At 37.9% G+C, this 23,605-nt stretch overlaps 1 protein-coding gene and 1 pseudogene across 2 annotated transcripts in view; one reads left to right on the plus strand and one right to left on the minus strand.

The window, feature by feature from the left end:
• The window catches only part of Cdh12 (cadherin 12), a 1,253,457-nt gene that overhangs the window by 440,907 nt on the left and 788,945 nt on the right, over window positions 1-23,605 (minus strand). The gene's annotated exons all lie outside the window — the stretch shown is intronic.
• On the plus strand, window positions 5,827-7,004 carry LOC103744288 (annotated as a pseudogene).

Consider the following 23,605-nt stretch of genomic DNA (forward strand, 5'->3'; position numbering starts at 1 on the left):
CTATTTCCAAATAATAAATAATAAAATGAAGTTAAATTCTCCCTCCCCGCCATTTCCATTTGAAGTGGAGGATAAGACAGGTAGAGAAATGTTAGAGTTTGTATCTAGAGCAACCACCTCCCCAATGCAACAGGGCCTCATGGTTTTGCAAGCCCCTCTGAGAATACAGGAACTGAGTTAATAAGCACCCTGACCATCTGCAGAAAAGATAAAGAGACTGTCTACACCTTCTTAACTTTGACCTGAGACCCAATTACTGCAAAGGGCCATTTCAGCACAGCCTGCCTCCCCTTTGAAAATCTTAAAAGATAAACAGGTCCCTGCACTCGAGACCAACTGATGTAGGAATTGTCTCATAATAAGCAATTTCCCCTGGTAAGTTTCACAATGTATAGACCCTTTATCCCATGACCCAGATCATGGCTGATAGAAGGGGATGGAAGGCAGCAGTTTGACAGAGGCTTCTCTCCTGATAGCCCTTGGACTCTCTCCCCCACCTCACTGGTTTTAAAAAGATGTTATCCTGCTCTCTGCATCCCCCACAAAAGTCCCTATAAAAACCCCCAGCCAACAGCCTTTAAACAGTCAGCTCCTCTATCCCAAATGTGGAACTGTCCTTGTGTTTCTCTGTCAAAAAACTTTATCCCACTGGAGTTCTTGTCTGTGTTCTGGTGCTTTCTCCCAATTTGGACCCAGATTTTTACCTATCAAGAAATAAGAGAGATAAATAATGCCTAGCTAGTATTAAAAAGCCAGAGTGTATATTATTAGTCCAAAAGCCTACTGAAAATTTACACATACAATATTCTAATATGAGACCATGAGTATAGCTGAAAATAAAAACAAGAAAACAAGAAACAGTGCCAGACAGGAGAAACTTTCCTTTGAGTTGTTGGCCAGGTATTCCAAGATACTCCTGAAATTATACAGGCTATTGCCACAGTCCTTGATTGCTTCCCAAAACTTGATGGTAAGACCCTATTGCTGAAGAAAGGACATATTTTGGACACAGGATTTGGAGCAATGGAGCTGGAACTGACCTGGAAGCTACCTCCCCTGAAGGCTAGTTCTCATACATAGCTTTGGAGAACACTATGTAAGCCGGTAAGGGAGAACATCAATCAAAGTTCCAACCCCAACTTCAAGGCCTAAAAACCACATCAATGACCATCATAGCAAATAACATTGATGTAGTAGTGGCACTTTTATCTTGGGGGTAATCAACAGCTACCTAATTGAACTTAAAGCCAACTCAATGGAAGAAAAATCATTTCTGGTACTGTAAACGTAGCCAAATACGTATAGCTGGAGAGGCCATATGTCTTAGAGAAATCCCAAGGCTTTCATATCCCTCGACAAATGTAATTTCTTACAATGTGCAAAATACAGATCCTTAAATCACAGACAAGTATCCCTGTCACTACACATCAAAGTAGCTTCTTTTTCAACAGAGATTATTACAGAGTTACAACACTGGTCACACACTGAGATTATCTGTGAATTTCCCAAGTCTAAGTGGCACATTTAAGATGCAACTTCTACATCTAGGACTCATGGAACATAGAACAAGGGATGAAGTGAGAATTAATGCATCTTTCAGTTCTCATCAATGAAGCTCCCACATACAGCAGAAGGCCAGGAATGCAAAGGGCCACAAACAGCCAAAATGCAGAGAATAAGAGTTTGCAGAGTGAGGGTCCTTGGACAGGCCTCCTGTATTGAGGTACGCCCACCCAGGGCTCAGTGACAATTGCAGAAGAAGGGAGGGAAAGTTTGTAAGAGCCAGGGAGGAGGTGGATGACCATATGGAAATGGTCCTTCAGGTGCCTGGGACCCTTGTCATACAAACCTACAGCAATGGTGTCAGTATGCTCAAGACCCATGCAAACTTAGGCAGACAAAAACCCAGCAGAGAACTGCAGAAATGAACAGCAAGCCCCAATACTGGTAAAAAAAGTTATTGGCAGCTGACTACAGCTGGGTGGGGAAGAGCTGATCCTGAAGGGAGACACCCTAGATGGGCTGACTAAACCTGGTGAATGAACTTGCACTGAGGGATGTCTCAGGAAACTAAATTTTCATGACTGACTTCCATACAAATGACATAATTTATGAACTCCAGTGGGGAGTTGGGTATGGGAGGGTGCCAAAGGGGAAGGCAGAAGGGGGTTATAAAGATTATTTTCTGCATGAAATACACAAAAACGCAATAAAAATGAAGAAAAGGTTAAATTCAAGGTGGCGCATGTTAAAATTATATAAACCCAAGACTAAATGGATCTGTGCTTGGAAATTGTTCCAGTTTGCTTTCAGTTACTGTGATAAAATACTGACTGTGGTGGTTTGAATGAAAATGTCTGCCATAGGCTCCAAGTATTTGGACATTTTGTCCCCAGTTCGTGGTGCTGTTTTGGGAGGTCTTAGCAGGTATGGCCAGGCTGAAGGAAGCATGTCACTGGGGATGGGATTAGAGAGTTCTTAAGCCTTACCATATCTCCAGTCACTCTTTTAATTCCCGTGTCTGCTTGAAGATAGGAGAGTTTAGCTTCTGCTGCTTCTCCACCCACCTCTGCCACCATGCCTTTCTTCCAAGACAGACTGGAATTCCCCTGAAACTGTAAGCTCAAATAAACTCTTCCTTTTATAAGTTTATTTGGCCATGGTGTTTCTATCACAACTTTGGGAAGAAAAGGTTTATTTCATATTTCCCTTCCAAGTGACAGTCTATCCCTGAGGGAAGCCAAGTTAAAAATACAGGGCATGAGCCTGAAGGCAAGAACTGAAGCAAAAACAATGGAGGAGCAGTGCTTATTGATGTGTTTTTCTGATCTGTGCTCAGACTGCTTTCTTATACAACCTAGGACTACCTGCCTATGGGTATCACTGTCTATAATGTGCTAGGACCTCTGTATCAACCAGAAATTAGAAGATGTCTCACAGACATTGTCACAGGACAATCCAATGGAGGCAATGCCATAATTGAGGTTGCCTTTTCCAAGGTATGTCAACTTTAAAACTGAACAGAGACCCAGGTGCCTTATTTTACAAGTTGGACCAGAATTCAAGAAAAGAATATTAATAAATATTCAGAAAGAAGTCATATTCAAGTAATTATAAAGCACTTGGAAGCTGAGGAATTTAATCTGTATGTGGTGTGTTTGTGTGTGTGTGTAACTAGAAAAATTAAAGAAATCATGAGTTTGAGAGGGAGTCAGGGGGAAGCAAAGGACTTGGAGAGGGGAAGAAGAAGAAGTGGAAATTATGTAAATATAGTAAAATAGTAATCACGTATGAAATTCTCAAAACAAATTTTAAAAATTAAAAGACAAATAATGCCTAGGTAGTGTAATACAACAGAGGGAATCATATCAGTCCAAAAACGTACATACATACACTATGTACATATGTACAATATCCCTACATGAGTCCATACACACAGTTGAGGCTACATAACAAGGAACAGTGTCAAACAGGAGAAACCTTCCTTTAAATTGTTGACAAGGATAGTCCAAGAGATTCCCCAAATTACACAAGCTATTGTCATAGCCCTTGATTGCCTCCTAGAACTTGAAGGTAAGATCCTATTGCTAAAGAGAGGACATACTTCAGACACATGATTTGAACAATGGAGCTGTAACTGACCAGGAAGCCACCTCCCCTGAAGGCTAGCTCTCATATCTTTGGTGAGAACTATGAAAGCTGCTAAGGAAGAACATCAACTGATGGTCCAACCCCAGCTTCAAAGCCCAATAAGCACATCAATGACTGGCATAGCAAACAGCATTGATCCATTTGTGACTCTTATCTTGTGGGTATTAAACCCTCCCTAATTGGTCTTAAAGTCCACACAATGGGAGAAAACTCATGTGTGGTACTGGAAACATAGTGAAATACACATGATTGGATGTCTTAGATCTTAGAGAAATGACCAAGGCTTTGCATGCCTAGACAAATGTTATTTCTTACTATGTGCAAAATATGTATACTTATATTTACAGACAAGTAACCCAGTCACCACAGATCAAAGAAGCTTATTTTGCAACAGAGGCTATTAAAAAATTCCACAACTGGCTACACACAGACCTTATTTGTGAATTTTCCAAGCCTAAGTGGCACATGTACAGTGCAACCTCTATAGCTAAAATTCACAGAGCATAGAACAAGAGATAAAGAGGATGCTAATGCATCTCTCATATCTCATTAATGAAGCGTCCTCATGTAACAGAGGGCCAGGAACACAAAAGGTCACAAATTGTCAAAGCCTGGAGGCTCTATAGCTAAAATTCACAGAGCATAGAACAAGAGGTAAAGAGGACGCTAATGCATCTCTCATATCTCATTAATGAAGCGTCCTCGTGTAACAGAGGGCCAGGAACACAAAAGGTCACAAATTGTCAAAGCCTGGAGAGTAAGAGTCTGCAGAGTAGGGTCCATGGACAGGACTCACCTTAACCTCCACCCACCCAGAGCTCAGGGACCATTGCAAAAGCATGAGTGGAAAGATCACAAGAGCCAGGGAGAAGATTTACAACCACATGGAAATAGACTCCTACAAGTTCCTGGGACCTTGCTCGTATGAACCTATAGCAGATAAAACCCTAGCACAGAACTGTGGAAATTGTCAATAAGCTCCAATCTGAGTCATTTGGGTGAGGAAGAGCTGATCTTCTTAAAAGAAGGGACTTTACATAGGCTGCCTAGACCCTCCTGGTGGACGAGCTTGCACTGAGGGATGTCTGGGGGACACTAACATTCTAAGATAGGTCTTAACACAAATGACAGAAAGTATGGGGGGCTATGGCAAGGTGCCAGTGGTAGAAGGCAGTATAAAAATGACTAAGTTTGATTATGATGTTCTGTATGAAATGTACAAAAATTCAATAAAAGTAATTTTATGGCAACAACAAAAAAGAAATAGTAGAGAAGAGTTTAAGAAACCAACACAAGAACCTCTGAAAAATGACAGGAGACACAGAGATATCAGATATTGTTAAGACCAGAAAAGAAAAATTTCTATAGAAATACACACATATGCAGACAAAGTTGAGTCATTGGAGGTTTTGGCTCCTGGTGATGTTTTTGTTGTGCTTCAGGGAGTGAGGGCATAGGTCAGAATGCACAGTATGTGGGGACAGTATAAGCAGAGTCAACTCTTATGTCAAGACATTTTCACAGAAGTAGAACAGGGGCTTAACATCGAGATTATTTTCCTATTTTGAACAAATTAATTTTATAAAATAATGAAATTCATTATATTTTCAAACACACATAATTGACGTTGATCGTGTTCATCTCCCCATTACCCATTTAGTTTCCTAAGCGTGACTACAAAAGACGATTGTTAGAAAACAAATTGAGATAGATAATGTCCAATTCCAAATACCAGCAGATGCTTCTGAGGATCAATAGTTTCATCTAGAAATATAAAATAAGTACCTATATATTCCATATATTTGATAGTAAAATTTTTAATTTTGTGAATATTATGTTTACAAATTTAATTTATCAGCATGTCTCATAAATACTCAATTTATATTTTATTGTATGCTTTGATGATTTTAATGTGCTCTCTGGTAATCATTTTTACAAAAAGAGTAGAATATTTTCATCCACCTCAATCTCTTCCCTCTGTCTTCATCATCTCACCTACAGCTAACATCAAGTTTTTCACTGCATATAAGCTGAAACTTCCAGAGGTTTGTGCAGATGCAGAAGAGGGCTCACTCTCTCACTGCTCTGTGCTGGGTCCTCCTGTTGCTCGGTTCTGGTTTCCTGTCTTCAAGAGGTAGCAGTGGAAGAAGTAATCACCATCTGGCCACTAACAATTGCTCTGGCATATTCAAAGCTGGTTTTGGTGGTGAGATGTCCCCAGAGTCATGTTCCCCTCCATTGTTGGGCATGGCATCATGGTGGACATGAGCCAGAAGGACTCCTACATTGAGGTTCAGAGAATGTACAATATCCTGACCCAGAAGTACCCCATCAAGCATGGCATTGTTGACAACTGGGTCGATGTGGAGAAGATTTGGCACCATACCTTCTACAATGATCTTTGCATTGTCCCTGAAGAGCACCCAGTGCTGCTGACTGAGGCACCGCAAACCCTAACACTAACAGAGAAGACGAACTGATCATGTGTGAAACTGCAACACTGCAGCCATGTATGCGACCATTCAGGAGGTGCTTTCACTGTACACCTCTGGGCGCAGCACTGGCATTGTCACAGACCAAACCCTAACACTAACAGAGAAGACGAACTGATCATGTGTGAAACTGCATGAGGAGGTGCTTTCACTGTACACCTCTGGGCGCAGCACTGGCATTGTCACAGACTCTGCTGACAGGGTTGCATATACAATGCCCAACTATGAGGGCTATTTCCTTCCCCACTTCATCTTGTCTCTGGACTTGGCTAGCCCAGACCTGATAGACTAACTGCATGAAGATCCTGACCCAGCAAGGCTACAGCTTAACCACCAGAGCTGAGTAGGATACTCTGCATGACATCAAGGACACGCTGTGCTATGTTGCCCTGGACTTCAAGCAAGAAATGGTTACTGCTTCATCCTCCTCCTTGAAGAAGAGCTATGAGCTACCTGATGGACAGTTGATCACCTTTGCCAATCAGCAATTCTTATGTCACAGGCACTCTTCCAGCCCTCCTTCCTGGGTATGGAATCTATCAGCATAAGACCACCTTTAACTCCACCATGCAGTGTGATATGCACATTAGCCAGGACCTGTATATCAACATAGGGCTGTCTCATGGCACCATCATGTACCCAGGCATTGCTGACAGGATGCAGAAGGAGATCACAGTCCTACCACCCAGCACAATGAATGCCATCAAGATTATTGCTCACCCCAGGGAAATGAATGTACCTTATGCTAAACTCACAAAACTGGAAAAATCCTTTAAAATGAATTTGTCCTTGAAGCTTGTATCTGACATCAGCACTGTATCTCAGAACTTGTTGCTGTTTTCAGCTCTGTGTTCAGCTTAACTGCTCCCTTGGTATATGTCTAATACTCGGTGCATATTTTGATTCAAGTCCTTAGTCCATGTGGTTCAGTCATTTGGGGGCTGAGTCCAGCACACCATGGAAGAATTCCCAGTCTGGTGGATCTGTGTGAGTATAGTGCAGTGATCTGTGTAGGATATTAGCAACAGAATGGACTGTTGCAGGATTTCTCAAGATTAGCAAAGGCTCCTAAACCAGTTAGCATTTGCTGGTCTAACAGGATGGGAAAGTTCAAGCCTTAGGACCCAGTTTCCATTCTGATGGCTCCCTCCTGACCATGGGATTTTATTTTAGTCTTGTGTTGGAAACATTTGCATTTAAACCTGCAAATTTATTCATCCTTTTAATTTATGCAATCTTTTTTGGTACTCAATTCTTTAAGAAATGACAAATTTTGTTTTTCTCCTGTTCAGGTAGAACATTAGGCCCCAAAAACACACTGTTGTGTAAAGAAAAATACAACACAACCAAACCAAACCAAACAAAAAACAAAAACAAATAATATACAAATGGAAGAAATGGGACTCTGCCGCATCTTCACCCAGGCAGAGCAATTTAAAACTTCTACTTGGTTCTTTTGTGGTGATTCATTACTATTTCTGAATATTTTTCATTTTATGAATGATATTCACCCAGTTTTTCAATTTCATCCAACTTATCCATTCAAAAATTATGATGAGGCCAGGTGTCACTGCTTTTCAACCCAGCACTTGGGAGGCAGAGGCAGGTAGATGTCTGTGAAATTAAGGCAAGTTTGGTCTACATACATAGCAAGTTACAGGCTACCTGGGGCTACAGGGAGACCCTGTTTCAAAAAAAGCCCCAAAAGTTTATGATAAAATTTATTTCATTTTGGGCTGAAGAGATGGCTCAGCGGTAAAGAGCACTGACTGCTCTTGCAGAGGACCCGAGTTTGATTCCCAGCACCTACATAGTGGATATGAACCGTCCTTAACTCCAGTTCCATGGGAATCTGAAGCCCTCCTCTGACCTCCATAGCCATGCATGACATGGGTGCACTCACATACATGCAGGCAATACACTCATACACATCAAATAAAAATAATAAATAAAATATTTAAAAAAAATTATTTCATTTCTTCCCAGGCTTATCTCACAATATTAAAGTCACTGTGGATATTTCTGTAGAACTGTTTATGTAGATATGTTTAATGAAGTAATTTCATATAAATCCTCTGATAACTACTATTAGATAACTTAGGAAGTAGACATATGGAATTGAGCCTTTGGTTTCTTTTGAGAATTTTAGTTTGATTTATGTTTGTGTGTGCAATTTTGTGTGTGTGTGTGTGTGTGTGTGTGTGTGTGTGTGTGTGTAGGTCCCTGAGAGGCCAGAAGGGGGTATAGGATCCCCTAGAACTTGATTTACAGGAGATTGTAACCCATCATATGTGGATTCAGGGGTCCAAGTTCTAGTCCTCTAAAAGAGCAGCAAGTGCTCTTACCGTCTGCATCATCCCTCCAGTCCACTTGAGCTTATTATATTTCAAGTGTATGTTCTGCAGACACCTCATTGCACCATCCTTAGAGTCATAACACACCTTGAGTCAGTTGTTGCTGAGATAGCACTGACTAATTGTACAGATTAGTATCGGTAATCTTTCTCCCACAAGCAAATCAAAATATGATAATAAATTTTAAGAAACCCATGTTCTGTAGCTTCTTATTGCTTTGACACATACTAGAGATGATCCACATATAATTTTTTATGTCACGGTTTTGGAGGTTTTAGTCCAAATTAGGCTTCCTTTTGCTTCTGAGCCTCTGACCTAATGAAGAACAGCCATGGAAATTGTTCTAGCTATGTGTGACAGAATAAAGTCGTCATGAAGAGAAAAACAGACATGGAAGGGGCTCAGATACCACTAGTCACTTTAAGCCCTGCCCCAATGACTTATAGTCCTTTCATAGGCTAAACTCCTTAAAATCTTCTGCCTTCTGTCAGAAGTTGTGGGGGAACCAAACGTCCATATCAGCACCTTAGGGAGACATTTAGCATTTAAACTACAACAGAGAAGAATGGAAAATTTCGTTCTTCCAGTTAAATAAAGGCACCACAATTACTATTATAGGTTTTCATGTTTCTTTGTGTAAAAGACAGAAAAGCCCATCTTGGCTTTTTTCTCTGCCTTGCCCTCTCAGAAGGCAAGTCTCGTTTTCAAGGAATTCTTTCCAGGTAGAATGTGGAAGGGTGTTTTCTACACAGGATGTGAATGAAAGAGGCACCCTCAGACTTTTTGCATCTTAGCATAGAAACATGCATCTCACCTTTATCATATTACAGAAAAGTTTGGTGAGTGGACTGCTACATAAGAACTTAATTGGACTCAATATGAAAAAGTGGCAATCAGATCCTTTGTCAGTTTTCTACCATCTGATTAGAACCGGGCCTGTTTAGAAGACACTAAGTCTAATCCTGTGCTCTTTAGTAGTAATGACTGTAATGGTTAATACTGATATTCAACTTGGAAGGATCTGGAATCACTCTTGAGACAAGTGTCTGGACATGTCTGGAGGGATTTTCTTTATTAAGTTAATTAAAGTTGAAAGACTCACCCTAAGTAAGAGTGGCACCATTGCAGGGATTTGAGTCCTGGACTGCATTCAAACAGAGAAAGCTAGTTTAGCACAAGTATTACTGCTCTTTATTGTAGTGGCAATGTGAAAAGCTGCCTCGAGTTCTGGCTGCTATGAATTTCCCATCAAGAACAGAAAAATAAGTCAGATGGGGAACAGGGCTTAGAAAGACGGCTCAGCTGTTAGGAGTACTAGCTGCTCTTCCAGAGGAACCAGGTTTATTTTTTTTAAAGCAATAACAATTTCCAGAGCAAAGATGTATCTCTTTCCAAATTGGCTATAAATTTAGGTTCACAGTTGAATTAATACAGTTATACAATACTGAACTCAGTATAAACCCTGCAAAACATAAAATTGTATGAGTTTTTAACCTTTAAAAATATCTCCATTTCATTTTAAAACTATAAATGAGCCTACCATTTGACACACTTATACCACTGCTAGGGGTATACCCAAATAACTCATCCTATTGCAGAGACACTTGTACATCCATGTTTGTTGCTGCTCTTTTCACAATAGCTAAGAGATGGAAGCAACCTAAGTGTCCATCAACTGATGAGTGGATAATGAAAATCTGGTGCAATTATATGATGGAGGTTTACTCAGCAACAAGAAAGATGAAATCATGAATTTTGCAGGTGAATGGATAGAACTAGAAACATGGACTCAGAAAAAAAAATGGACACATGTTCTCCCTTATATGTGGATCCTAGAACCAAATGCTGATAAGTGAGTATGTATCCAGACACAACTACAGGAACCAGGATAATGGAAAGGAACCAGGGAGGTAAAGGAAAAGAAAGAACCTGAAAGAGAAGAACAGTAGGAAGCAGGTGTTAATAAGGGAGATATGGACAAAAATTGGGTTAGTTTAAGGGAGGGGAAGGGTATACAAGGAACCTAGGGGATAAAGGGAAAGGAGGAGTTCAAGAGAGGTAGGACCATAGGAGAAGGGTATTATTAAGGGAGAAAGGGGAAAATGAGGGCCCCTTAATTGGGGAAACCATGATGGTGGGGTTAGACAATGCCAGGTTCAGTTTTTAGCACCCACACGACAGCTAACAGCCTTTATAACTCCAGTTACGAGTGACTGAACACTGTTATCTGGCTTCTGAGGACAATGAATGATACAGGTATACTTACAGACATACAGGTAAAACATACATGCACTTAAAATGAAACTAAGCAAAACTGTAAAACTTTTGAAACAAGAGATAAGAGGGCTAATCCAGGAACATAAAGCAATGGAAGGGGAATGGATACTCTTACCTATAAAAACCTAAAGTGTTTATCTTCGTGGACACTTCACAAATTATTTACTGGATAGCTTGCCTTCAGAAATGTTTCAATCTCCTTCCTCCCCTCTCTACTTTTTTAACAGATACTAGAATGATATCGAAGCAGACAGGTGATGTCATATGACTATAACTCAATGAACATATGTATAAACATATGTATACATTTACCGTCTTGATCAAATTAACACAAACCCTTGGAATATTACCCTGAGGCACTGACCAAGGGATGTGCCAGTGTACTTAAAAGGAGGGGTTATTCTTGAAGAAAAACAGGTCTATAGTGGAGAAAAGGACTAATAAAAATTGAGAAGCAAAGATCTTACCAGAGACTCACCACTCAGAATTAGTATATGGACAGGCAATGAATTTAATTTTGTTTTAATGTTTTTCAATGAGATACTTGCGAGAATTACATTAAGAATATATAATTTTAAGTTGTTGTTTTCTTTCTTCTTAGAACACAACAGCCTTGAATAATTTTGGAAGAAATAAAGATTAACCTCTTAATGAAAAGAAAGGAAATCATCAAAGTAATACTGATATTTGCCCTATAACACATGAAACAGAGAGGACATACTTGGAAGTTTAACATTAGTCAAATATTAAAAAGAACAAGCTCACAAAGAAAAGGGAGAATGACAGGGACATAGACCTCATCTAGTTTTTTATCTGAGGTAGATTTTCATTTGAAGTTCTGGATTCCTTCCAAGCCCTAATTGAACCAAATTCCAAAGAAGCACTGATTCCATTTGCTGTGATGCGTGCTTAGCCTTTGATGTTGATCAAATATCTTCTGTTTTGGCTATATTCATTTCATTTTTAGAAAGAATAGTACTTATAGAATATATTTCTGTCAATTTAGAAACTGGCAACACTCAAAAAATGATTGTAATTATTTGAATGAACTGATTATCACCTCAAACTCATAAAACTGAAATTTCAGTTTGAAAACAGAGAAAAACTGTTTATTGAAGACTCATTGAAATATTCTTAACTTCATTTGTACAAGAAATTGTTTAAGGGGAATTTGTTATTTACCACTGAGATTTTGATTTTCACTAGTATCTTATAACCAGAAAGTGTCTGCATTTCAATAGAATGCCATTGGGTATCTTTGATCATTTAACTTGACAAGTTTGTTTTTGAGGATATTTTGGTCAGATATTCCATAGTGATCAGTAGTGAATTCCCACATCCATCCATCCATCCATTTGTCCATCAATTTAATCCATCCATTTCAAGTTGCAGCTCGCATTTTTCCTTAAATCCAATTCAGATATTTATGGGAAAATAACATTTTTGAAACATTTTAGAATCTACGTAAAAGTAATTGAAGAATAAAAGATAATGATGATTAAAAGCTGTGTTCATATTTCAGTCTAAAAGTATGAATTCAGTGACAAGTTTTAATCTAGTTTAAAAGTATTTGGGGACTGCTTTAACATGGAAATTATAAATAAAGGAGTAATCTAAAAGATCTTTTGTTAGAACAAGGGAAATTCCTATATTATTGGTTTAATTATCAGTTATCCAGCATATGAAAGAAGAAATTTTACTTGGGTAGTAACCTCGTTAAAACTCCTGTATTATGTCAATGTATCCCTAACTACATACATAAACACGAATTTAGACTTGTACCCTTTTTACTATTGAAGGAAATGAGAAAAATATGTCTTAGTTCCCCTTTCCTTTCTGTGATAAAACACCCTGACACAAGCAATTTCAGAGGAAAAGCTTTGCTTTGGTTCACAGTTCCAAGGGGTTATGATCCTTCACAGTGGAAAAGATCATAGTGGCAGCGGGTTTAGAAGGTACAGCATCTGGAGCAGAGAGCTGGCTGGTTATGTTACCTCCACTCTCTGCAGCCGAGCAGAAACAGAAAGTGGCCATCTAGCTAAAAGGCTCCAGGCTCTACCCTTGTAACTGGCTTTCTCCAAGGGAGACTTCACCTCCTAAATTTCCCACAGCTTTCCTAAACAGCTAGGTATCATGTGTTCAAACATGTGGGGGATTTTTCATAGTCAAACAACAAATGGTTCATGCTATGTCTAACTTCATTTTACTTCATCACAAACTATTTTCAGCTTTGTAGTGAGAAGTAGTTCCATTTTTAAGTTTATTATTTTTATTTTATGTCTATGAGTGTATTGCCTACATGATGTTCAATGCCCGTGGAGGTCAGAAGAGGGTGTCAAATCTCCTAGAACTGGAGTTAGGGACCATTGTCAGTCACCGTGTTGGTGCTGGGAGCTGAACCTGAGTCTCTGCAAGAACTTCCAGTGCTCTTAACTGCTGAGCTATCTCTCCAGCCCCACGGAAATTCTATTTTTGATTTTGCTTACCAGAGAGAAAATTTTTACATGAATTTGGGATTGTGAAAGGATTGAAAATGACAATGTCTTATTGTAAAGCCATATTAACATGTTAGCAATTGGGAGAGAGAAAGACAAGAAATAACGAGTAAATATGAGAATTATTATAGTGCTGATCCAAAGTTCTTAACTTTACTACTCTTTTATTCTTTTGTTATGACAGTATAGATTTATTTTTTACTACTTCCTCAAGCTTCTGTGGTCATCTTGACCTTGTGCCATCTATGGATTCATGAGTAAAAAAGATAAAGGAGTTTAATAATAACTTTTGATAGATAGAAAAAAGAACTGTCACCATGTGATGCTTTGGTAGAAAAATAATTTGAACTGTGAGCTGCTGGCTCTGACAAGCCTTGCTAATTAATAGTTAATAGTAACAGCTTCACTGAGCAGGACTCATTCAGAGCCTTCTTTTTGTAATAAATATTTTCAGGGTGAGGTGCAGTTGGAGCTTCTGTGAGAAATGCTAGGACTTGGGCAGGGGGTGTTTGGGGGACAGAAAATTTTGTCACAGCCGGAAAGTGAGTAGACTGTAACATTGACTGAAATAGATTAACTCTGCAGGACAAATCAGATACATCTTTGATCTTTTAATAAGCAGCTAGGTAGAAAGAAATTAAGCAGCAGGAAAGGCAGCACAGGACACAAGTGTGTCTTTTCTTCCTCTTTCTTACAGTGTCCTGACTCCTCAGCCCAGTGCTTTAAATATTCTGGTAACTGCCTTCTTGTGAAACAGTCATCTTACAGTAATTTCATATGTATGGAGCTCCTAAAGCTATGGATGCCTTATAAAGCTACAATGTAAATTTATTTATCTCCATAATCCCTGTCACTTTGCCTGTCTACACATAAAATGCCTGAAATGTAACATTTCATTATTAATTACAGCCACAGCAAGCTGGCTGTCAGCATCAAACCCAGAGTGCCGCCTCCACCAGGCTGCTGAGCGTTCAGCCATTAGCTCATTAAGCTTAGGATGATGATGGAGTTTTTAGAACCCGCTGTTTGTAATGGACAGTCGAGCTTAAAAACTGCAATAAATTGCTCAGTTGAGGAAACCAAATGGCAAAACGAGTGAACCAGCATAAGGGCAAACAAATTGCTCCATAAAAAGAAACTTGTGTCTTTAAATAAGCTTTTATTTTTACAAAGAATATGAGAGTTACTCTGATACTATCGTGGGATATTGTGGGATTGTTAACTGAGAGCACTTATACACTGAAGGGAATTAGCACATAAAAAATAAAGTGAGGCAGACAAAAACAAAACAGCTAAAATGGTTTTTATTTTGGTTTTGAATAATATGGTAGGGGCGAGTAAAAATAATTGTCAATTTTTAAAATGTATTTTCTCTGTTTTATAACAAAGTTCGTAATATGAAGCACCTTTCCAAATGAACATGAATAAATTTAAGATGTATATGATAGAGGTAAGCAATGTTGCACAGTCCAAAGAGATAGATGATGAGAAATAGGAAAAGTAGATTGGATGAGAGGTATCTGGAAGGGAGGTAGAGAGCAGAAGAGGAGCTTTTCTGCTCACGTGGTGAGGAGAGTCCTGGCTTGGGGATTTACTTGGGGGCCTTGGTAAAGGCACGAAGAACCCACAGGATCATCAGCTCAAGCCTTGTGAGCACACGCCAAGGTGGCCTGATCCTCTCCCCATGTTGCCCCACCCAGTGAATTCCCCATTTCTTTGTTCTGGCTGTACCAAGCCTGCCCCAGTCCCTTGTGGTGCTGTCTCAGGGACTGGTTGGCCTCATCTTTAAGGTATTGGCTACGGTGGCATTCATAGAGCCCAATGATTGGTACTTATTCCCTATAAAGCCTGCTACACTTCCTAATAAACTTTAGATGTGCATCATGGAACCTGGTCTCTTGTGTCTGCATGTCTTCTGACTGATGCCGTCGCCTCACCCCGGAACCCCAAGGACCCCCAATATAGAAACAACGTGGAAGACAAGGTAGAGGGAAAATACAGTTGGAAGGGAAGCTGGCCCCTAGAGTAAGAAGAGTTAGGCTTCCAGGTGGAGAGAGTCACCCTGAAGAATCAAATCTGTTGGGAAAACACTGATCCCACCTGGATTCAGTAGACACTTGTGGCAATTATGAAATGAGAGGATAGGTAACTGTGTTGTGGTACCAAATAAATCAGCTCACCCTAGCATGGCTCAGGCAGAGCAAATGAAATCGTGCTATCCCATAGAGATCATTTCCACTAAATAGCTTTTCAAAGCCATATTTGAGAACAAAGTCATAAAGGACTTATGTGGCTATCTTTACTCATTCCTATGTCCTGCCTCAATTTTAGATATGTACTATTCAAAATGGATTGAATGGAAGATGATGATTACAATGAAACTTCTGCTTTATTTACATTTGGGGAAAACTATTTAACATTGTGTTATCAGATTACATGATTATGTTTGGTTTAAAATCCTAGGAATCTATGCTTTCGATGACACAGAGTACAAAGGTGTCCGGCACTAAGACTGATGACCTGGATTTGATCCCCAGGTCCCACATGATGGAAGGACAAAACTGACTCCCAACAGTTTTCCTTTAACCTACACATTTGTACCTTGGCATGCATACACATTGTAACCTGGAAGTTCCTTCAACCACTATGATGGCAAGCTATAGTCCCACCTCCTGCCCATGCTCTGCAGAAGGAGTCAAGCAGTGGGGGGAGGGGTAACCTCTCCAACCTAATCAGTTGACCTTAGCAGCATGAGAAGGGGCTAAGCATATATAAGCTATTTTCTGTGGCTATCTGTTGGGAAGGTACAGGATTTAAGTTTGGGTGTGGACTTTCCAGTACAGGCTTGTATTTGAGTGTGCCCACTCTTCTGTAAGTAAATCAGCATCCCAAGCTCAGTTAGCAAGTCCAATAAACTCGTTAGGGTTTTCCAAATGGCAGTTTTAGAGCATTCTTGCCTACGGTTGTGGTAAGGCAGTGGGAGAAGGGAACTGGATGCCACATGTACCTTCTAGTAGTGAATTTGGGTTTACACACACACACACACACACACACACACACACAAATAAATAAGTTAATAAATGAATGAATGAATAATAAATAAATAGATAAATAAATAAATAAATAAATAAATAAATAAAACCAGAGCCTAAGAGGGTGGATGACCACAAGGAAACAGAGTCTTCCAGACAGCTGGTTATTTACTCATATGAACTCATAACAATGGTGACAACATGCACAAGTCCCATGCAAGCTCAAACCAGATAAAATTCCAGCCTAGACAGAGGAAGTTGGTAAGAGATCCCTACCCAAACTAAGGGCCTTTAGACATCTGATGTCTGTTGGGAGAGGGAAAGACAGTGTCTTACAGAGATGGATTCTTGGTTGGCCCAGTGAATAGACCCACACTGAAGGGTATTTGGGAATACAAATCAGACTGTCTCTCTCTGTATATATTAAATTGGGCATGGGGCATTAGAGGCAAATTTCAGAAGGGGGAGGGACTCTAAATACCATCAAACTATACTGTATAAAAATCAATAAAAATTATCATTCTAGAATTTTATGGAAGATTACATAAAATGAGCAGTAGCAACCTTTAAATGTGAGTTAACACCATAAAACAAAGATAAAAAATAAGCAAATAAAATTTAGGAATTATTCTAAAATTAAATCATTTAAGTATGAATGCCACCATATGAAGCTCATTCCTAAAGACCCCGTATGATTGGCAATGCATATCTAAGAGCCTTTTACCCTGTATAATTGGGAATGCGAAGGTTCCATATCTAAGAGCCTTTTACAGTTCAGACCTTTGTTGCTTTCTTAAGGAACAGCAAATATATATCATTTGAAGTTTACAACTTTTATATCACATATTAAATGGCAATCATATTTTAACAATAAACCCCACAGTCCAATGTGCATGTGATTATGCAAGAAAATTGTATTGGGGCAAACCCTTCCAATTCTAACCTAGTGTAATATATAATAGATTGAAATGAATCTGAATATTTATGAAAGTTGTTTAAGTCTCTTGGGACTAATATTCTCTCTGGATGATGCTTCAGAACATTTACTAAATACACTACTGTGTACTTACCAATGATTAGGGACGACTCCATTCAGTTGCTGTTTGCCTTTACTATAAGTTTCCATTTAACATTCCTGATTATAATTGTGGAAAATAAGCCTGTGCATTCATGGGTGTGTGTTCCTCTTAATCCATTCCATCAGTTTCCCAGAAGCAATTGGCATAATTTAAATCTTCACCTAACTCTTCCCCTTCAATTGTAATTGGAGGAACCTATTTTTAAAGTAGTCTATTCTTGTACCATTATGTTATCTGGATAATTTATTGAGACCTCCCTGGCAAAAATACACACATAGGTGCTATAAATAAAGCTGTTTGATAATTGCTTAAACAAAACTGGGCCTGATGGACTGGCAATGAAGTCTTATTAAAGTTATGCTAAAGTAGGAGCTCTAGTTTCTCTGGATAAGCTATTTTTATCTTTCTGAATATACTACTGTGCATCCTATAAAATGATGAGTCTTGAAAGATAACATCAATTTGTTTAAATAAAAAATTTAAAAACATGGTGACATGGGAATAATTTATTAATATGTATTTTAATTTTAAGAAAAGAATAGACATTATTGGTTGGAAATGCTGAAATGGAAGCAATGTGTTTTCCCCTGCATAGTTAGAGATGTCTCACAGTTTTAAAGTCTGCTTTTAAAGTTTCATTTATAATAACTTTCTTTTGCTATTAAAATTCAACAGAATGTCTTCTGTCTTCTAAAACTAAAAATAAGACTCATGGCCTTGTAAAGCTTTCATGCACAATTCAAACAATATAATTGAGCTTGACTCAGAAGCAGTAAATATTTGGGTCCAAGGTTATTCATTTCTGACACACTTTCTAACACAACTGCAAAGTGAAATTTTTATAATTATGAAGAAAAGTATGAAAAAATTATTCTTTTTAAACATATAAAATATAGGGAGATTACAAACAATACTTAGAGACTAATTCTGAACAAATCAGTAGCTGTATTACAATGATTCATTTGATGCTACTGAAACTTTAGAAAGCATTCCTTACAAAATTGCTCACAAAGTGGCTATAAGTGTTATTTTTTTTCCAGTAAAAAACTTAGAAAACACAAAGAAAATGAAAATAAATTTGCTCCTTTTATTGTTGGATGAAAGTACTTTAACATCTTTGTCTATGAAGTCAATGCATATTTTTAGACTAGATGCATACTAAGTGCATTTTTTGGGGGGGTCTTTTTGAGACAGGGTCTCCCTGTAGCCCCAGCTGTCCTGGAACTAAGTGCATTTTTAAATATCAATAAAATACAATGTTTTAGTCATACCTACAAGTTTTAAATCATAGCATCACAGACAAAACTAATTTTATCTGGTTTCACGATCACTTTATTCATTTCCTGTATATGACATGAAAAACCTTATATAACTTTCAGTAATTTTTAAAAATACATAGGATATATTCATGGGCATGGAGATGATGGGTTTGAATGGAAATTATTATAAATGACAACCTTTCATCATCTTTAGCAGCAGTTATAAACTGAAATTCTAGAGACAAACATAAACAGATATTCTTTAACCTCCTGTAAAGTTGGAAGTTTTGCTGAAATTGGATTTCATTGAAATTCTCCCCAAATTTTATTTCATGCCCTTAGAAAACTATAATATAACTGGGGTAAAGAGTAATAACCTGTGATTTACTAATTTAATAACTATGATTCGATATATTTATGAAAGGAGTCTTTCTGTTGAAGAACTTATATACAAAGCTCTCCTTGCTACTTAATATGCACTACTTTGTATGACAGGTTTTGAAACAGAAAGCTGCTACATCATTGGCAAACAGCATCATCAGCTAAGAAGAATCAGAGAATGTAAATGACAGGAAGTTCACAGAAGCATGTGTGCTGGCAGGCCTGGGATAAGGCGTCTGCGACGGCTGTCTGCATTATGCTGCCATTTAGCTGGTGTCATCACTTTATCACTTTCATTCATTCCACAATTTACACACAAAGAAAGCACACCACAACAACCTTTAAAATTCTGAAAAATGTATGGTAAGCTCTCAGTTTCCTTTCCCATCTTGAGATGAGTTGTTTATCTCGAAATTTTATTTGGCATACAACATCTTGATAGATGCAGTCCTTCCCAAATGCAATGGAAAATTTCCTCATCAATGCAGTTTCCAGACCTTATCAACATCTGAAAGGAGACAGCTTAATTCCTTAGATTACTGTTTGGTTCGAACCAGCAAAGGTTTCCTGAGAAATTACTATTTATACATTTAAATGGGTCCAGCTTTTCTATATTCTTCCTATGAATTCAATATATAAGCAAGTGCCATGTGGCTGCATCTTAATCATGTTTGAGCTGGAAAGCCACCCGTTTGAAAGCCTGTCTCAGTTCATAGATATGAGAGATTGTAATATTTTACCATTTCCTCCTGCCAAGTTGCTAAGCAATAAAACTATCTTGGCACTTTCGTGCCAGTTCATCACGAGGAACTACTTTAGTTCTGCCATGTCTCTTGATGAGACAAATGGAAGGCAGCTGCACCAAAAGACCTTTCAGAAACGTGTTGCCAAACAAGTCCCTGGAACTTTCACCCCTTTATATAGCTAACAGAGATGGCCAGAAGCAGACAAATCCCATGTATGCATCAGCATAGAAATCACGTCTTAAATATTACTGATGAAAATTACATAAATATTAGCTCATTGTAATTCTAGCCTCGTGCTCTCTTTCCACATCCTCTATCCCCAAGGCATACATAAGTATGGCAATTTCTCAACTAAAGACACATCTTTCATACTAAAGTCAAACTAAAGTCAAGCATACTCATCCAACTGTAAGCTACATTAAATATGTATTTCTAGTTGGTATTTACTCATTTTTGAAAAGTTTTGATCACTCAAGTAATGTCAAAATGAATACCGGATTGACAGCTCAGACAAAAGAAATGTCTAAAATAATATTACATAAGCTCAGAAGTACATAACGGTTCCTCTTTCATACATGTCTAATTCAATAATATTTAATATATTTGTCATATCTTTCTCTGTGAAAATGCATGTACTTTGGTATATATGCACTTCTGCATATATAAACTAAAAATATTAATCTGCATATTTATAGAAAATGATGCAACATTTATTTCTTTATTATAACTACTGCTTTTATGAAAACTTCATCAGGTCTTGAATATATCTAACCTGTCATTATAATGAACTAAGTTCTCCCTTTCTCAAAGAAGTCAGAAACTCCAAAAAATGTCTTGATTCAAGGAGCCTTTTTGGATAGTGCCTTGGGGACAGGACACATGCATGTTCCTCAGTGCAAACTCACAATAGTCTGTGAATTATTTACCTGAATCCCATTTCTACATAGAATATACCTTCTGCTGAGTTATATTCTTTGCCCTGCTCAGATCTTTCACCCAGTCATATACAACTCAAGTTCAGTCTTAGCCTGAATCAACCAAGGTCAAACTGAGGTATTCCTGCTAGTAGACATGTTGTGAATCTTCTTCATAATACACTCCCATTTATTTTGCAGAATTCTGTTTCCTTACTAAACTACAATCTCTTCAAGATATGGGGGAGTGCTTGAAAATTAGTCCTTAACTAAACAGAGTCTCATTGAATACACACAATGGCAAATCAATGTGCTGAACCCTAAGGATGAAGTGACATATTCAGACAGACTATTATAGTCATTATCTTTTGATAAAAGTTAAGAAAGAGACACATAGAGATTAATATGAATGGTGGTTAGATCTATGAGGGTCAGTATAGTATTCAATTATGTAAATGGAACATGGAAGTCTGATGAGGGGTGTTAAGAACATACTTTGGAAGGAGGCACATTTGAGCCTCCTGGACAGACAGGACTTCATCAAGGGAAGAAAGAACACTACGTTTCCTACTGGACTTGGAAAGTGCAAAGAAGAAAACTGTAGAGATATTTAGGAGATGGAAATCAATTCTTCAAGGATATGTACTCTTAGACAAGATTGACCAGCTAGATTTACATTTCACTAAATATTTTGGAGTCTTCTTCCACATTAAAGTATTGTAAAGGAAGTCAGCAATATTAAGCAGAGAGGTGATTGAGAAAATCTGTGTGCATATGAGGAAAGTGTATTCAGTTAAGTGACTGAAATAAAAGAAAACACCCTTAAGAAATACATAAATTTAGAACTATCAGAATTTAATGATTTAATGTCATGGGTATAAATCAGAAAAATAAAGGGAAAAATACAGATACAAGTAAAAAACATTCATTACTTGCTGTGTATCAATTGGCTTTTAAAAATTTCTTCATTTTGATCTCTACATGATAATATAAGTTAACTACAATGATAACTCAAACATAATGGATGGGGAAAATGAAGCATAGATGCATTAAGTAATAGACACATATCAAACCTTTAGTTTAAAGTCTGCTGGTTTGACTACAGAGTCTATCCTTAGACATATCTCATAGACTACTGAAATGAGAAATTTAGTGGATGGTTGGGCGACAAATGCACACCAAGAACATTGGACTAAGTGAATTTGTATTTACGTATCAGACTTGAATATGGACAACTTGAACTCGAAGTGTCCCTATGATATGCTAATGGACATGGAAGAGCTGGCTTTTGTACCCAAATGTTAACAGAAAATAAATTTTGAGATCTATCAATATATAAATGATAATTACACCCAAGGGACAATTAAGAGATCATCAAAGATTATAGTAGAAAACAAGAGAAAAAAAGTTCCTGTTGCACAGAGGAAGGACACAGGCATAAGGCTCTAAAATGAAATTTCAGAGTATACAAGAAATGCAATTGTGTTATTCTGTGGTAGGAAGCAATGTTGAATTCGGCCACTGAGTGCAGTCAAATAGCGTGCTATAGTTTCTTACAGGGTCTCCTGACTTACTGATTATTCTTTAGACTACACTCTAACATCTATGTATTTTCATCAGTTTTACAGACTAGTTCTACCCATGCACAAATCTATGAGGGGGACCTATGAAAGACAGTCGTTTTACTGCTCTAGTATGAATTTTAGAAACTAGTAAATTATTTTCTTTAGAAACATAGCAATTTCTTACTAAATACATCCCCTAAGTGGTTTAGAAAGATAATTGATTTCTAAGATCCCCAAATTATCAAATCTTAAAAATAATATCTATTAGTTCATGTCCAGTTTACTTCTAGAAAATAAGGAAATTTAATGTGAATTTTCTCTTACTAACACTAGAAAAAGATAATTGAATTATATCACTGCCAACTTAAATCATTTTAATTTATGTACTTTTAATTATAACAACATTGGTTGTAATTTTATATATGAATACAGAGGAGACACACAAATGTGAACTCCTTCAATTATTTTTGGCCTCATGGTCGATGCCTCAAGGTACAAAAGTAATTAAGATTTTAGAGTAAAGGTAAAAGAGAAAATTGGGATGGAAATGGCCCATGTACTCTATTTTCTATGAAAAGGCATCTTTCTCATGGATGCCTGTCTAGTAAGAACTATAAGGAGGTTTCTTATCAATTCCCGTAAAGTAAAAGTGACAGGTGTCGACTGGAGAGTTCTACTAGTAGGCTGATAAAAAGGGTTGTCTATTGAAGCCAGGCACAGCTTACAACACGGTCCAAATTTAACTTACACAGCTTAGATAGATAGGCAGACTTGGGAACAAGTATCATGTAAATTTTGTGGAAAATAGAGATCTTCATTTTAAAATTATTAAGTTTAAGTATGCTTACAATTGTCTAATATAGCAAAGTCTTGAGATTATAAATTCATGTCTGAAAATTTATCCCATATTTTCTTAATAGTTCAAACATCATTTAGACCTTACAGGGTAAGATGGTTAATCTTTATTGTTAACTTCCTAGGATTTCAAAAGTCCATTAAAAACATGGCTTTGGGTATAACTACAGAGTCCTTCCAGAAGAGTTTGCAGAGAAAAAAGTCCACTCTGAATTTAAGTGGCAGCATTCTATTGGCTTAGGTCCAGGACTGAACGAAAAGGAGAACGTGGACGAAGTACCAGTATTCATCACTGCTCATTTGACTTATATGCATCTGACAGGCCATGTCACATTCCTGCTGCAACAGTTAGAGCTGCTCTCATGGCCACACCACCCTGTAGAGACTGTCCACGCAGGCTGTGAGGCAAGATGACTCCTTCCTTCCTTCTTTGCTTGTATCAGGAATATTGCCATAACAATGCTGAAAGGGACTAACACTCAAAGAGGGACACAATGTTTTTTTT

Source organism: Nannospalax galili, unplaced genomic scaffold, assembly GCF_000622305.1.
Source record: "Nannospalax galili isolate Female #2095 unplaced genomic scaffold, S.galili_v1.0 scaffold600, whole genome shotgun sequence".
Taxonomy (NCBI): Eukaryota; Metazoa; Chordata; class Mammalia; order Rodentia; family Spalacidae; genus Nannospalax; species Nannospalax galili.